The sequence below is a fragment of the Propithecus coquereli genome, unplaced genomic scaffold (assembly GCF_000956105.1).
Source record: "Propithecus coquereli isolate 6110/MARCELLA unplaced genomic scaffold, Pcoq_1.0 Scaffold77, whole genome shotgun sequence".
Lineage (NCBI taxonomy): Eukaryota > Metazoa > Chordata > Mammalia > Primates > Indriidae > Propithecus > Propithecus coquereli.
The window spans coordinates 3,747,722-3,761,435 of record NW_012153840.1 but is presented as its reverse complement, the minus strand read 5'-3'; positions in this window follow the sequence as shown (position 1 = coordinate 3,761,435).

Sequence of the window (13,714 nt, the reverse complement as noted above, 5' to 3'; positions counted from 1 at the left end):
GGCCCGGGCGAGGAGGGCGTGCGCCCGGGCGCGCGGGGGCGACGGAGCGCGGCGCGGACCGCCCGGGCGCGCGGGGGCGACGGAGCGCGGCGCGGACCGACTCGGGGAGCCCGGGCGGCGGGGACGGACAGCGGGGAGGGAGGGGCGAGGGATTCGCGAAAGGATTTACCGGGACAGGAAATTAACCCGCTGGAAAATCCCGGGGAGAGGCGGGAGCGGCAGGGGTGGCTGAGTTGTCGTTGCCAAACGCAACCCCACCCGGGAAGCTTATTTCTGAGACCAGAAGATAAGACCTGCTGTGCGGACTGGGCCGGCGGCACTTGACGTCTAAGTTCAGTTACCACCGGGCCCCCGGAGCGGTTTCCATAGGGCGTGTCCTGGACATACGCCGGCACCCCCGTGCCCGCCCGCTGCCAAAGCGCACTCCCCGTGCGCCACCCCCTGTTGCCAAGAGGAGTGGGACCCGGGTCACTCTGACTCTGCTCCAGGGATAATCCCCACAGGCTCTTGGGGAGAGCCAGGGGCTGCTGACCCGACTTTGGGCGGGGCTCCAAGGAGAGAGAGTGGCTGGTGTTCCCTCTCCCCTCCCCCACCCGCACTTGACCCATCTGAGTGAGGTGGGAGGGTGAGCAAGACAGGCAGCTGCCAGGGCCCCGCTGTGGCTCGAAGGAAGGCCAGGGCCAGTCAGCACTTTCCATGCTGGCCCGGGGCTCTCCGCGGAACTGGCATCCACCGGGCAGAGATCAGCTGCTGGTCCCACAGAGGCCCAGCTGGTCGCACTGTGCCTGGGGTCACCAGGCCTGGGTTCTGAGCTGTGTGGCCTAGACTGGTGGGTCTGCCTCTCTGGACCAAGTTAACCCTATCTGTGAAATGGGAAAGGGTAATATGTATCTCTCCAGCTTTGCAGGAGGACCAAAGTTCAAAAATTATCTTTTCCTTCCCTCCCCCATCAAACCCCCAGCTTTTATGGCCTAGGCAGGTGGTCTGGGAGGTGCCAGCGCTGAAGTGAAAGAATGGCAGGGAGTGGGTAAGATGAGCCTCAGACTGGCAGGAGAATTCCCTCTTCACCAACCCCCAAGCCAAACTCCTTTCCCTCTGCACCAGCCCATTTTAGAAACTTCTCTCTGGGGAGGTCCCCACAGAGCCACCGAGAGATTGTCCTGCTGTTGGCTATTTTGGTCCAAACACCCTGGAATTGATAAGCTCCCACTGGACCAGAATAACCCAGGGAACAGCTGTTGGGCAACAGGCCCCCAGAGACCCTGCCTTGGCCCCCCGGCCCTGCTGGGGATTGGTGGAGCCACAGATTCTGAAGCCACAAAGCTAAGCCCCCAGCCTTCTCCAGAGGTACACGCAGTCTTGATGCCTCTGAGCCATGGGATCAAAACACTGAGCCTCTGGGACGGAGCCAAGCCAAGGGCTCGACACAGGAGAGTATTCGCGGGAGGCCGGGGAAGGGCAGGGGGAGACCCGGGGGAAGATCTGAGACACTGCAGCTCTTTCCCTGCTTATATCCCAGGCCTCCAAGCCAGACCTCTGAAGTTCCCAGTCTCTGTCCCCACTCGCCCGGGGAACCCGGTTTGCTGTTGCCATCCCGGCTTCTAGGGCTCAGCCCCCACTCTGATCTCATGCTCTTGAAGAGGCAGGTGCTGGGGGAACAGTCTGAATGCTCCCAGAGTGGGTGAAAATGCCTCAGCCTACATAAAGGATGCATAAACTATTGAAGTCACACAAAGCACAGGCAGGTGGCAGAATAAACACATCCTCCACCCTTACAACCCTGCAGAATCACTCTGAGACAATCTGTTGCACTTTTCCAATCTCAGGAGTGGTGCTGGCTGCTCATTCCAGTACTTGTTTGAGCCCTTAGTGTCACTCCTTTATGACATTTGCGTTTGGGTGGGCTGCCGTCTTGCACGTGTACACCCGTGTGTCTGCATGTCAGAGTTTGCACGCAGACCTCCCTGCCAAGCGGTCTGGTTGGCTGGCGCGCGGGTCTACAATTCAAGACCCCGGATGTGGTCCTGGCCCCAGCACTAGCCACAGAATCTTTCATGGCTTATTTGATCTTCCTGGGGACCTCCCAGCCTAGGTCCCTGGGTCTCTTGATGATAAAGTCTTTTCAAAATTTCAAAAAGTCTGCTGCAAATTGGGCCTTTCCCTTTGAGGAGGTCACGCAGAGTAAATGCTGCAATTCTTGACAGTGAGCTCAGTGGTAGCCGGGCAGAAACTTGAACTAGTGACTTTAATTAATGAAAATAGAGATAGATTTGTACTGAATAAACACAGAGTATTTAGCTGACAAGGGCTTTCAAAACAGGGGGATGCATGGTAGTTAAATAACAAAAAGGGCTCTCAGTAATGAACCAGTTAAGAAATACCACTCCTAGTCTTGATTTCCTCATCCTGAAACTAAGAGCAAATACCCTCCCTCTCCCCATCCACAGACATGTGAGGGCCACCTGGGGGATATTTGTGCGGGAACAGGATTGGAAAAGTGTTTGGAGAAACACTGCATATGTTATAAAAGTAGCCGTTAAGTCCCGCCATGGCAGGAACTACTTGCTGCTTTGAGTGTCCCCCAAAGTTCCTTGGATCCAAATCTAAGCATTTTTTTTCATTAATAGCAGCAGGACCAGACATGGTTGGGGGTTGTGGGGAGTAGGGCTGTCCCCCATATTCCAGGATTCCCCTCCCTTGGGGAAAATGCAAGCTTTGCCACCTCTGATTTTCCCCCAGCAAATAAAACAGAGCCGTGACCTTAGCAAGGTCACACTGTGAGTCAGTGATAGGAGCTGGAAATAGAACACAGGCATTCTGGGTCCCACCTGCGCCCTTCACCCACTCGTCCTGCTCCCTCCCCAGGAAAGGAGCCCCTTCCCACTCCAGGACAAACACTGCAGGTATTGGGGAGAAAGTAGGAGATTCCTTTTGTTCTCTCTGTTTCTGTATTTATTCTCAGTGTCAATACACTTTGTAATTCATATTCAAGGGACTCAAAACAGAGGTGTGGCAAACACCCAAGATATCCCCCTGTTTTAAAACCTGATGTCACACCTTCCCCAGCTCTCCCAATAGAATTTTCACCCCCCTCTGTGCTCCCCAGCTACAGAGCACTTCCTGTCTTGTCTCACTTCCATCCTCATCTGATTCCTGGTTAGGTGGCCCCCAGGGCATCCCATATGAGGCCTGGCCCCTGTAAGGGAAATCAATCAACCAATCCATCCAGTATCCAGTAATGAGAGTTTCCCCCTTTGGTTACCAGACTTGTATCTATATTAGCCCGAGGCCTGGCCTCAGACTGTAACCGAGATGATGCCACTATGTTATGTGCAGGGGTCTGAATTTAGGCACAAATGCTAGGTCTGCATGATAAGAGTGTGGCTGGCGTTGGTGATGTCATTTGGATGACTGGTGTGTGTCGCCTCTGATCAGCGCCTGGCTGGGGTGGGCAGAAGGCACCGGGACATCTCACGGGCTCCAGGAAAGGAAACAGGCTCTAGCCCTTTGCTTGGGGCAGCCCGACTTGGCGGAACCTGCTCTCTTCTCCAGGGACACTGCTGCTTCTCTGTTCCCTACTCACTGGCCAAACCCAGGCAACTCAGTGTTCCCATCCCGCTGCCCTTCCTTGCCATCACCACCAGGGGGCACCGCCTGCTGCCGCCACTGGTCTGAGCAGAGCACCTGCTCTCAACGCAGCAGTTTCCTTTACTCCTCTCTCGCCAGGATGGACGTACTTTTTAGAACAAAAACTCCTGCCAGTCACCTGAGCCCAGGAGTTGGAGGTTGCGGTGAGCTATGATCGTGACACTGCACTCCAGCCTGGGTGACAAAGCAAGACCCTGTCTCTAAGTAAATAAATAAATAAACTCCTGCCTCTGGAGTTTCACCTATGGAAGCCGGAAATGAATCTTCTACAGCCTAAGTAGGGAGCAGGGTCACAGTAGCAGGCCGGAACGTGGGTTTGGAGTCAGACAGACCTGGGTCCGATTCTGACCGTGTCATTTTGGGCAAGTTACTTAACTTCTCTAAGCCTCAGTTTTCCTATCTAGGAAATGGGATCATACTAGTGTTGACATCACTGGGTTGTTAATGAGGATGAAATGAGGTGTCTATCAAGGGCTTAGCAGTGAGACTGATGCATAGTAGTGACACAATAAATGGTAACCACGTGATGATCTATTTCCCTCTTTACATGTGTAGCAAATAAGTTTCATGTAGGTGGATATTCTTCAGGTAAAGATTTTATTACTTTTTAAGAATATTTTATTGTTTTTTTTAGACACGGGGTCTTGCTCTTGCTCAGGCTGGTCTCAAACTCCTCAGCTCAAGCAGTCCTCCCGCCCCAGCTTCCCAGAGTGCTAGGATTACAGGCACGAGTCACCACTCTGACCCTGGTAAAGGATTTAAGTGTCTGTCTCTCTGGAGTCTATTAGTTAGTGATGCCCTAACAATCCAGGGTCAGTTTTAGTAACTCTTCCTGCCCTGAACAATTCCCCACTCCAAATGTACGCAACCACACGCCTGAGCCCTCTCCCGCGCCGGCTCACTGTGAGCACAGTTATAGGTGAGCAGCTTCTCTCCCCCGTGGCTGGCTGGCTTCACTGGTCTGGGCACACTCATGAGACCGAGGACGTGGGATCAGTCCCTCAGCCCGGCACGAGGAGACATCCATTCTCTGCTCACGGTCAGAGCTCCTAGAGCTGGCCAGCCCTCCAGCAAATGCGTGAGCTTGGGTAGGGCTGGGGGAGGGTGGGGATTGTGCCACCCTGTCTGTCCCGGAAGGAGGAAAATGAGAGTCCGAGGCACCATCAGCCCACAGGCAGGAGGCACATGTCACAGCAAGCCCGGGAGTCATCCCCTGTTTCTCTCCACTTGTCCCTCTCTCCCTCCATCAGCAAGGTCGCTTGGCCCCATTGCTCTGCGTCTCCACCGCTACCTCCTTGGTCCAAGCCAGCACCGCCCTTTAGAGTAGCCCCCTGACTGGCCATCTTGCTCATCCCCTGCTCACACTCCCAATACCCAAAGAAGCCAAAGTGACCCAGACCCTGCTTAGATACCCCCAAGGGCTTCCTGTGCAGATGACCCCCAAGGATCCCCAGATTCAGGTATTCCTTGAACAGGCACGGGGCCTGCAACTTGCTTCTAACAAATAGAACAGGGCAGAGGCGATGGGTGCCATTTCTGCAGTCAGGTTACCAAAGATGGGGACTTCCACCTCACTTGTAGACTCTCTCTGTTGCCTCCTGGGCTGGCACAGTTTGATGCGGCAAGCTGCCGTGTTGGCCTGTCCCTCATGGCAAGGAACAACGGGGGCCTCAGACGGACAGCCTGTGAGGAACTGAATCCTGCCAACAACCACAGGACTCGAAGCAGGCCTTCCCCAGATGAACCTGGAGGTGACTCCAGCCCAGCCAACACCTTGGCTGCAACCTGTGAGACACCCAGGAGGGGAGGACCCAGAAAAGGCCTGCCCAGACTCCTGGGCCACGGAAACTATGAGATTAAGAATGTGCTAAATGGGCCGGGCGTGGTGGCTCACGCCTGTAATCCTAGCACTCTGGGAGGCCGAGGAGGGTGGATCGCTCAAGGTCAGGAGTTCGAGACCAGCCTGAACAAGAGTGAGACCCCGTCTCTACCAAAAAATAGAAAGAAATTATCTGGACAACTAAAAATATATAGATATAGAAAAAATTAGCCAGGCATGGTGGCGCATGCCTGTAGTCCCAGCTACCCAGGAGGCTGAGGCAGAAGGATCGCTTGAGCCCAGGAGTTTGAGGTTGCTGTGAGCTAGGCTGATGCCACGGCACTCACTCTAGCCAGGGCAACAGAGGGAGACTCTGTCTCAAAAAAAAAAAAAAAAAAAAAAGAATGTGCTAAATGTGGGGGTAATTTGTTACACAGCAAGAGCTGACTGATACACCATGGCACTTGGAATAAAAGCCTACCAGACCCCTTGTGTTTCTCCCACCCCATTTCAGACCCCTCTTCTCTTGGCTTCCCTCTCTCCAGCCACTCAGGTCTTCTCACACGTCTAATTCCTCACGCTCATGCCCACTGCGGGAGCTTTGCCTTGCTGTGCCCTCCAGCTAGGCTACTTCCTCCCCTTCCTCCTCTTGGCATAGTTGGTGCCACTTGGTCATTTGGGTCATCCCAACCCAAATGTCACCTCCCAAAACTGGCCTTCACTGACCTCCCCATCTTCCCCAGTCACTCTGCCTTATTCCCAAGTCACTTGCCTTGTTCTATTATCTTCAAAGCTCTTATCACCACCTGACTTTACCTGGCTTGCTGGTTTGCTTATGTCCTCCTCTACCTTCCCCCCGCTAAGAGGGAACCTTGCGAGGGCCAGTGCTTTATCCCAGTTCCTGGACTCAGCCCCAGAACATGACAGACACTCAAGAAAGATTTGATTAATTAACTGATGGCCGCCTACACATGATGGTTCTCAAGTTGGCTACCAGTTTCTCAATATCTTGCAGTGGGGTCTCGCCGGGAGACGCTGTTACCTTTTCTGGTGGAGCAAGGCCCCCATCCCTGCAAACATGGCCTCAGCTCTGGTCCTGTGGGAGGACAGGGGTTTATGCGGGAAGCACAAAGCACTCTGGCTGCACCCCGTAGTAGCCTGGGAGTTGGGACCTAGTTCCTTTTCACTCCGTCAAGAATGCGCAGCGCCCCGTGAATAACGTCGTCACGTCTGCCTTCGAGCCTTCGTCCAGAACCTCTTCCTGCCTTGCCTCTCACCACGTTCCAAGTTTACTTAAGGAAACCTGGCGTCCTCCAGGGAGTCCTTCTAGAATTACCCTGAACAGTTTGAGTAAGTGCTGTGCTAGGTCTGGGGTACAAGGATGGGGCCGGCATAGCCTCACGCTCTAGGGGCCCATGGCAGCTGTAAGAAGAAATAAGCACTATTTGGTTAGAGCTCAGGCCTTCCATGTTGGTCTGTAAAACTCAGATTCCTACAGTTTTATTCAGTATACTGAAACAGGAGAAGTACATTTGGCTGGAGTCAAAGCTAAAAGCATCGGCCCTTGGACCCGTCGCCTGCGTTCAAATCCTGGTTCTGTCACTTCTCAGCTGCTCCTCTTCTGCAAGTGAAGTAATCTCTCTAAGCCTCAGTTGGTTCATCTGTACAGTGGGGACTCATACTGTCTACCTCAGGGTTATTGTGAGGATTAAATGCAATAATGTGCAGATTAGCATCTGGCGCAACCTCTGAGGGGCAACCTCTGAGCAGCATCCGAAGGTGGGAACATTTTCATCCTTTGGACCCTTCCAGGAAAAAAGTCTGCTGCCCGCTTAATATTCCAAAGGAAGGTGTGGAGCCGGGCCCCGGGAAGACAGAGATAGAGTAGACAGCCTCAGCTCTCAGGTGACTCACTATCCCCTTGAAGAGACGGGACACAGGCAGCAAGGACTCGCTCTACACAATAACTGCCAAACAAGTCCCCGGGTTAATAAATGCCACCGGCATTCGGAGGAGTCGGGGATGTCTGGGCTGTGACGATCGGAGAAAGGTGCATCTTGATGCCGTTAACCACATTTTCCACATCGGATCTTGGAGCACGCGGCCATGTGGCTCCATGCTCCTGTACCCTGGCGCACGGCGTTCCCTGCGCTGGGCCGCCTGGCAGCCTCCTCCCCACCCCTGGAGACACCGCGCATTCCTCCGTGAGGCCTCAAAGTTCCCGGTACAGCCAAATATTTCCTCGTCTGTGTCTCTTGCTGCCCAGGCCTCTGTGACTGTCCCTTGCATGTGGTGTGGTATGTATTGGTGACATGTTCATCTCTCTTCCTGGATCGTGACTGAGCTCTGGCATGAGAAGAAGGAGGTCCTTGTGAACAAGGACAGCAGGGAAAGGTCCTCCTGAGCAAAGGTCTTTTTCATCCTTATACCCTGGAATTCAGCACAGGGCCCTGCCCAGAGCAGGCGCTTGATGTGTCTCTGCCGAATGAATGAGTGAGTGCGGGCACGTGTGAGCAAGTGACTCTGCCACGGGGAACATAATTAGGTCTCTGCAATTGTGCTGCGGAACTGTCTGTGCAACCGCACAAAGACTGCAGGCCGTGAGGTGGTCTCGTGACTTCCTCTCCTTGCCCACAGTCTCCCGCATCCTGAGCACTCTTGTTGACGATTTACAGAACTGCAAAGCCCCCCGGCACTGTCATCTCAAGTGATCCTCAGAGCCATTGTCGGGGGGTATGGGGGGCGAGAATCGTTGTGCCCATTTTACAGAAACCCAGCCTCCAGTGGGTCCCAGTTACTCACCTTGACACAGCCAAGGAGCCCCAAGGATATTTGAGGTTTCAAACCCAAGAACAAGTTTCCTGTGCTCCCTTTGCAGCTCTGTGGCCTAAGTGCAGGGTTAGTCATGATGGGAGGTTAGCAGGTGGCTGTCGATGGGAGGGACTGACTGATTGGAGAAGGGCCTCAGAGCCTGGAATTGTAAAATTTATTTTCGATCAGCCACACATATCTGACTGTCGAACAGTATTTAAGCTGTCACAACTAGCCTCTGCCCCCCCACAGCCCCAGACGTGCACACTCACCCACGTGCACACCCTCCACCCCCTTCCAGGCGAGTGTTTCTGAGAGAGCAGAGTAGAAGCCTGACACATCCCAAAGGTGAAAAGGTCTAAGGGCCACCAAAATTCTTTCTAGGAAGTGCGGAAGCACATATGATTTGCATAAATTTGCATGTGTTCCCAAAGTCATCTCCTTGAGTTCTTGAACCAATTAATAGGTAAAGCCTGTTCATCTATGCCAACCAATAGAGAAGCAGACACACTGACAATCCAAGCAACTATGCCTGCTTCTTCCCCCTAGATTCTTCTAAATTAGTGTGAAATTGTTGTAAGTATTACTGACGACACCAGAGGCTGCAGAAAACATGATATTTATGCAACGATAACAATAGTAGTAATAAAAATGTCTAACACTGAGCACTTATGCATCAGGCACTTCTCTGTGAGCTTTGAATATATTATCTTCGTCTTCTCAATAATCCAAAAGGTAGGTCCAATTATTATCCCCATTTTACAGGCAAGGGAACAAGTCCATGGAGTCAATGCCACATGGCTTGTCAGTGATTCACACACAGGCCTTCTGGCTCCATCTATTTCTGTAGCAGATATTAATTTAAGCACCTACTATGAGCCAGATATTATTCTAAGCACTAGGAACACTGCAGTGAATGAAAAGACAAAGTCTCAGCTGTCACAAATCATTAATGCGCATTAGTTAGGGTAAGATTGGGTTGCAGGAACAAAGAGATCCCAAAATCTATTAAACGAAGTGAATTTCTCTCTTAAGTGGTAATTCAAGGCATGTGTCCCAGGCTGGTGGGCAGTCCTGCTCTAGCCACCTGGTCGTGCAGAAAACCCAGGTTCCTTCCATGTCATTGCTCTAAGCACCCAGGACACTGTCTTCACCTGCTTAGGTGAGGCTGGGCTGCTGCCACGTCCATTATCAGCAGGAAGGTGGAAAGGAGTCTGGAGGGGCCAAACCCAGCGTGCTAAAGCCCAGGCCTGGGAGGAGCAGCCGTCATTCCTGTTTGCTCTCTGTGTGTGGAAACCTAGGCCTGTGGCCATATCCGACTTCAAGAGGGGCTAGGGAACCAGGACTGGCCAGGGGCCAAGGAGGAAGCAGGGATGGATTGGGGTGGGCAAGAAGCAGCCTTTGCCATGGAATGACATCCACAAACCAAATAAATATGTCGGATGATGTCAGAAAGCAATAAATGCAATGAAAAAAAACAAAGCAGCGGCAGGGCCAGAGAGTTGATGGGCTCACGTTTTTAGACAGAGCCGTCAGCTCTTGATCACTGTCCTTAACTGACCCCATTACACCTGTGCTCGCAGTGACAGTGAGGAAGGCTTGGGAGAGCCTCAAGCACTTCCTGAACCAAATAAGGTCAACTTGTGTCCAGCTGAGTAGCCAGGTGCTCTGGCCAAGCAAGAGTTTACTGGACTTGACCTTCATAGAGCGTCTCATGCCTTTATCGAGGTATTTTTATTTATGAGTCATTTTACTCTCATTAAAAAAAATCCTTTAAGGTAGCTAGAGCAGGTGTTGTCATTTCCCTTTGATGAGAGGGGAACTTCAGGCTTAGAAATATTCAGTTCAGTTAAAAAAAAAACTGTATTGAGCTCCTGTATGCCAAGAAACTGGGATAAAAGGGCAAATGGAATGTGGTTCCCTGGGATACCTTGACAAGTAGCTTAGTGTGGTATGCAGACATATAAGCAAATAATTTTCTAAAACATACAATGATAAAAGTATGTATTAATATAAAATATAGCAATACAGAGGAGGAAGGAAATAATAATTCTACCTGGGTAGAAGGGATCAGAGAAAGTATCACAGAAGAGGTGATAACTGACTGAGGTCTTTTTTTTTTTTGAGACAGAGTCTCACTCTCTTGCCTGGGGCGAGTGCCGTGGCGTCAGCCTAGCTCACAGCAACCTCAAACTCCTGGGCTCAAGCAATCCTACTGTCTCAGCCTCCCGAGTAGCTGGGACCACAGGCACGCGCCACCATGCCCGGCTAATTTTTTCTACCTATATTTTTAGCTGTCCAATTAATTTCTTTCCATTTTTTGGTAGAGACGGGGGTCTCGCTCTTGCTCAGGCTGGTCTCGAACTCCTGAGCTCAGAACAATCCGCCCGCCTCGGCCTCCCAGAGTGCTAGGATTACAGGCGTGAGCCACCGCGCCCGGCCCTGACCGAGGTTTTGAAGTATGAATAGGAGTTCTCCAAGCAGATGGGGAATCTGTTCCAGGTAGGGAAAATATGAGAGAACTGCATACTTAAGGAATAGAGGTCCAACAATATAAAAAGCTTCATAAATTTGACGATGAACGTTTGAGAAAGGCTCACTAAACTTTAAAAATCAATGCCAGAAAATAACACAGGTTTCCCAATTCGTAGTCCATGCTAGTTTTTGACCTTCTTCTGCAGCTATCCCAGGGTCTGGAGAGCTAATGCCAAGCTAATGCCTTGGCTCTGTTTAAAATCAGAGCATTTTAAAAGCTCTGATCACAGAGCTCCAATTTCTACTCATTCATCCAACAATACCTACAGAGTGCCTTCTAAATGGATCCCAGGATGGGCATGGTGGCTCACGCCTGTAATCCCAACACTCTAGGAAGCTGAGGCAGGAGGATCGCTTGAGGTCAGGAGTTCGAGACCAGCCTGAGCATCATGGCGAGACCCCATTTCTAAAAAAAAATTTGAAATTAAAAAAAAAATTAGCCAGACATGGTGGTGCATGCCTGTATTCCCAGAGACTTAAGAGGCTGAGGGAGGAGGGTTGCTTGAGCCTAGGAGTTCTGGACTGCAGTGAGCTATGATCCACCATTGCACTCCAGCCTGGGCAACAGAGCAAGACCCCATCTCTAAAAAATAAATAAATAAAAATAGATGGATTCCAAACATACAAACTAGAACATTGAAGATACAATGACACCCCTGGGCCAGTCTGATCGCCAAGATGACAGACGGGGCCGAAGAGAGGCCAGGCTTCACTGGGAAGGCCACTGTATTTTGCATGGTCAGGAAACTGCACTTTGTTCTGAGATCTTGAAAGATTTTACTCTGATATAATTGGATGTGCATTTTAGTGAGCCGACTCTGGAGGCAGTGTAGGGATGGAATTGGAAGGAGAGCCAGTTCTAGAAGATGCTCCCAGCAATTCAAGGTAGCATCACCCAGCACTCCTGGGAGTTTTCTAGGAGAAAGAGAAGCATCAGCCTGCCCAAAGAATCCAGCCTAATGCTCCCAGCAGCATGATTTATAATAGCCAGAAACTGGAAACAGCCCAAATGGCCTTCAACTGGTGAATGGGTAAAACAAATGTGGTAGATCCATGCAATGGAATACTATGTAGCAACAAAAAAGAACAAACTACTGATACATGTTACAACATGGACGGACCTCAAGAACATGGTGCAAGCCAGGCGTGGTGGCAGGTACCTCCAGTCCCAGCAACGGCGGAGGCTGAGGCAGGAGGTTTGTTTGAGCCCAGGAATTCAAGGCTGCAGTGAGCTATGATGACAGCACTGCACTCCAGCCTGCGCAACAGAGCAAGAGCCCATCTCTAAAAAACATTTTTTTAAAAAACCAAAAAATCCCATGGTGCTAAGTGAAAGAAGCCAGCAGGGAAGACCACATATTGTACAGTTCCATGCATGTGAAATGTTTGGAAAAGGCAAATCTACAGCGACAGAAAGCGTGCCTGCCTGCGACGGGGAGTGGGGGTGGGGATTAACTGCACTGAGCATGAGGGAACTTTCTGGGGCGATGGAAATGCTCTAAAACTGGATTGCAGTGATGGTTACACGACTCCATACATTTGTTAATAATCATTGAAGTGACATGGATATCTTGTAAAATGCTTAGGTCAGGGCTTTGGGGTGCCCATCACCAGAATGGCGTTCACTGTACCCAACAGGTAAGTTTTTATCCCCTCTCCGTCTTCTTGGTTCCTCATGTCCCTTATATCATTTTGTGCCCATGTGTACCCATTTATTAGCTGCCACTTACCGGTCACTGCAATGAATTTTAATAAATGTATGAAGTTGTGTAACCATCACTGCATTTTCCCTCCATGACATCTCACCCAGGCCACCATCACTGTGAGAGTGACGGTCTGGGGGCAGCTGGGCGGAGCAGCCTCCACCTGCTGCATCCTGAGTTTTCTGGTCCAGTGGTGCTGAGTGGATACACTTGGACCCCCACCAACCCTGCAGGAGGCAGCCTGGCTGGACCCAGTCACCTGTCGCAGTCCTCTGGCAACACCCCACCTCTGCGCAGAGTCCCTCATTGGTCCAAGGGTCCATCCACTCGTCGGAAAAATATTTGCCTAACACCTGCTGTGGGAGCATCCTGCCCAGCGAAGCACTGCTCTGGAAGGACAAACAGGTATCCCACGAGGTGGTTTGGGGCCACCGAGAGTTTCTGCTCCATTTGGGGGACAAAATGGCCAAAGACCTGCTCTTCCCTTTGCCTCCCCTCTCATGCCAGCAGGACCATGAGCTGCCATCCTGGGGTCCAAGCGAGGAGGGCCAGAAAGGGACTGTGCACACAGCGCTGAGCCTGAAGGTGACATGGCCACCCTGCTTTGTCACTTATCAACAATAGGATCTTGGCTCAAGTTATTTAAATGTTCTTAGTCTGTTTTCCATTGCTTATAATAGAATAGCTGACACTGGGTACTTTATAAAGAAAAGAAATTTATTTCTGACAGTTATGGAGGCTGGGAAGGCCTCAGTTGAGGGGTTGAATCTGGTGGGGACTCTCTGTAAAGTCACATGGCGGGGGGCAAGGGAGGCCAAGCGCATTCATGCGCTAGCTCAGGTCTCTGTTCCTTTTCTTATAAAGCCACCAGTTCTTCTCCCGTGATAACCCGTGAATCCATCAGCCCACCAGTGGATGAATCCGTTCCTGAGGACAGAGCCCTCCTGACCCACCTCCCAATACTGCCACGCTGGGAACTAAATTTCAACATGAGTTGTGGAGGGGACAGATATCCAAACCATAGCATGCTCTGTGCCTTGTTCTTTCCATCTCTAAAATGGGAATTACAGTCCCTCCTTCAGAGGGTGGGGTGAGGACTGAAAGGAATCATGCAAGCTTAGAACAGCACTTGGGAAAAGTTAGTTCTCATCGTCGTCATCATCACCACTGCTACTAATATATCCCTGGAAGCTCTGCG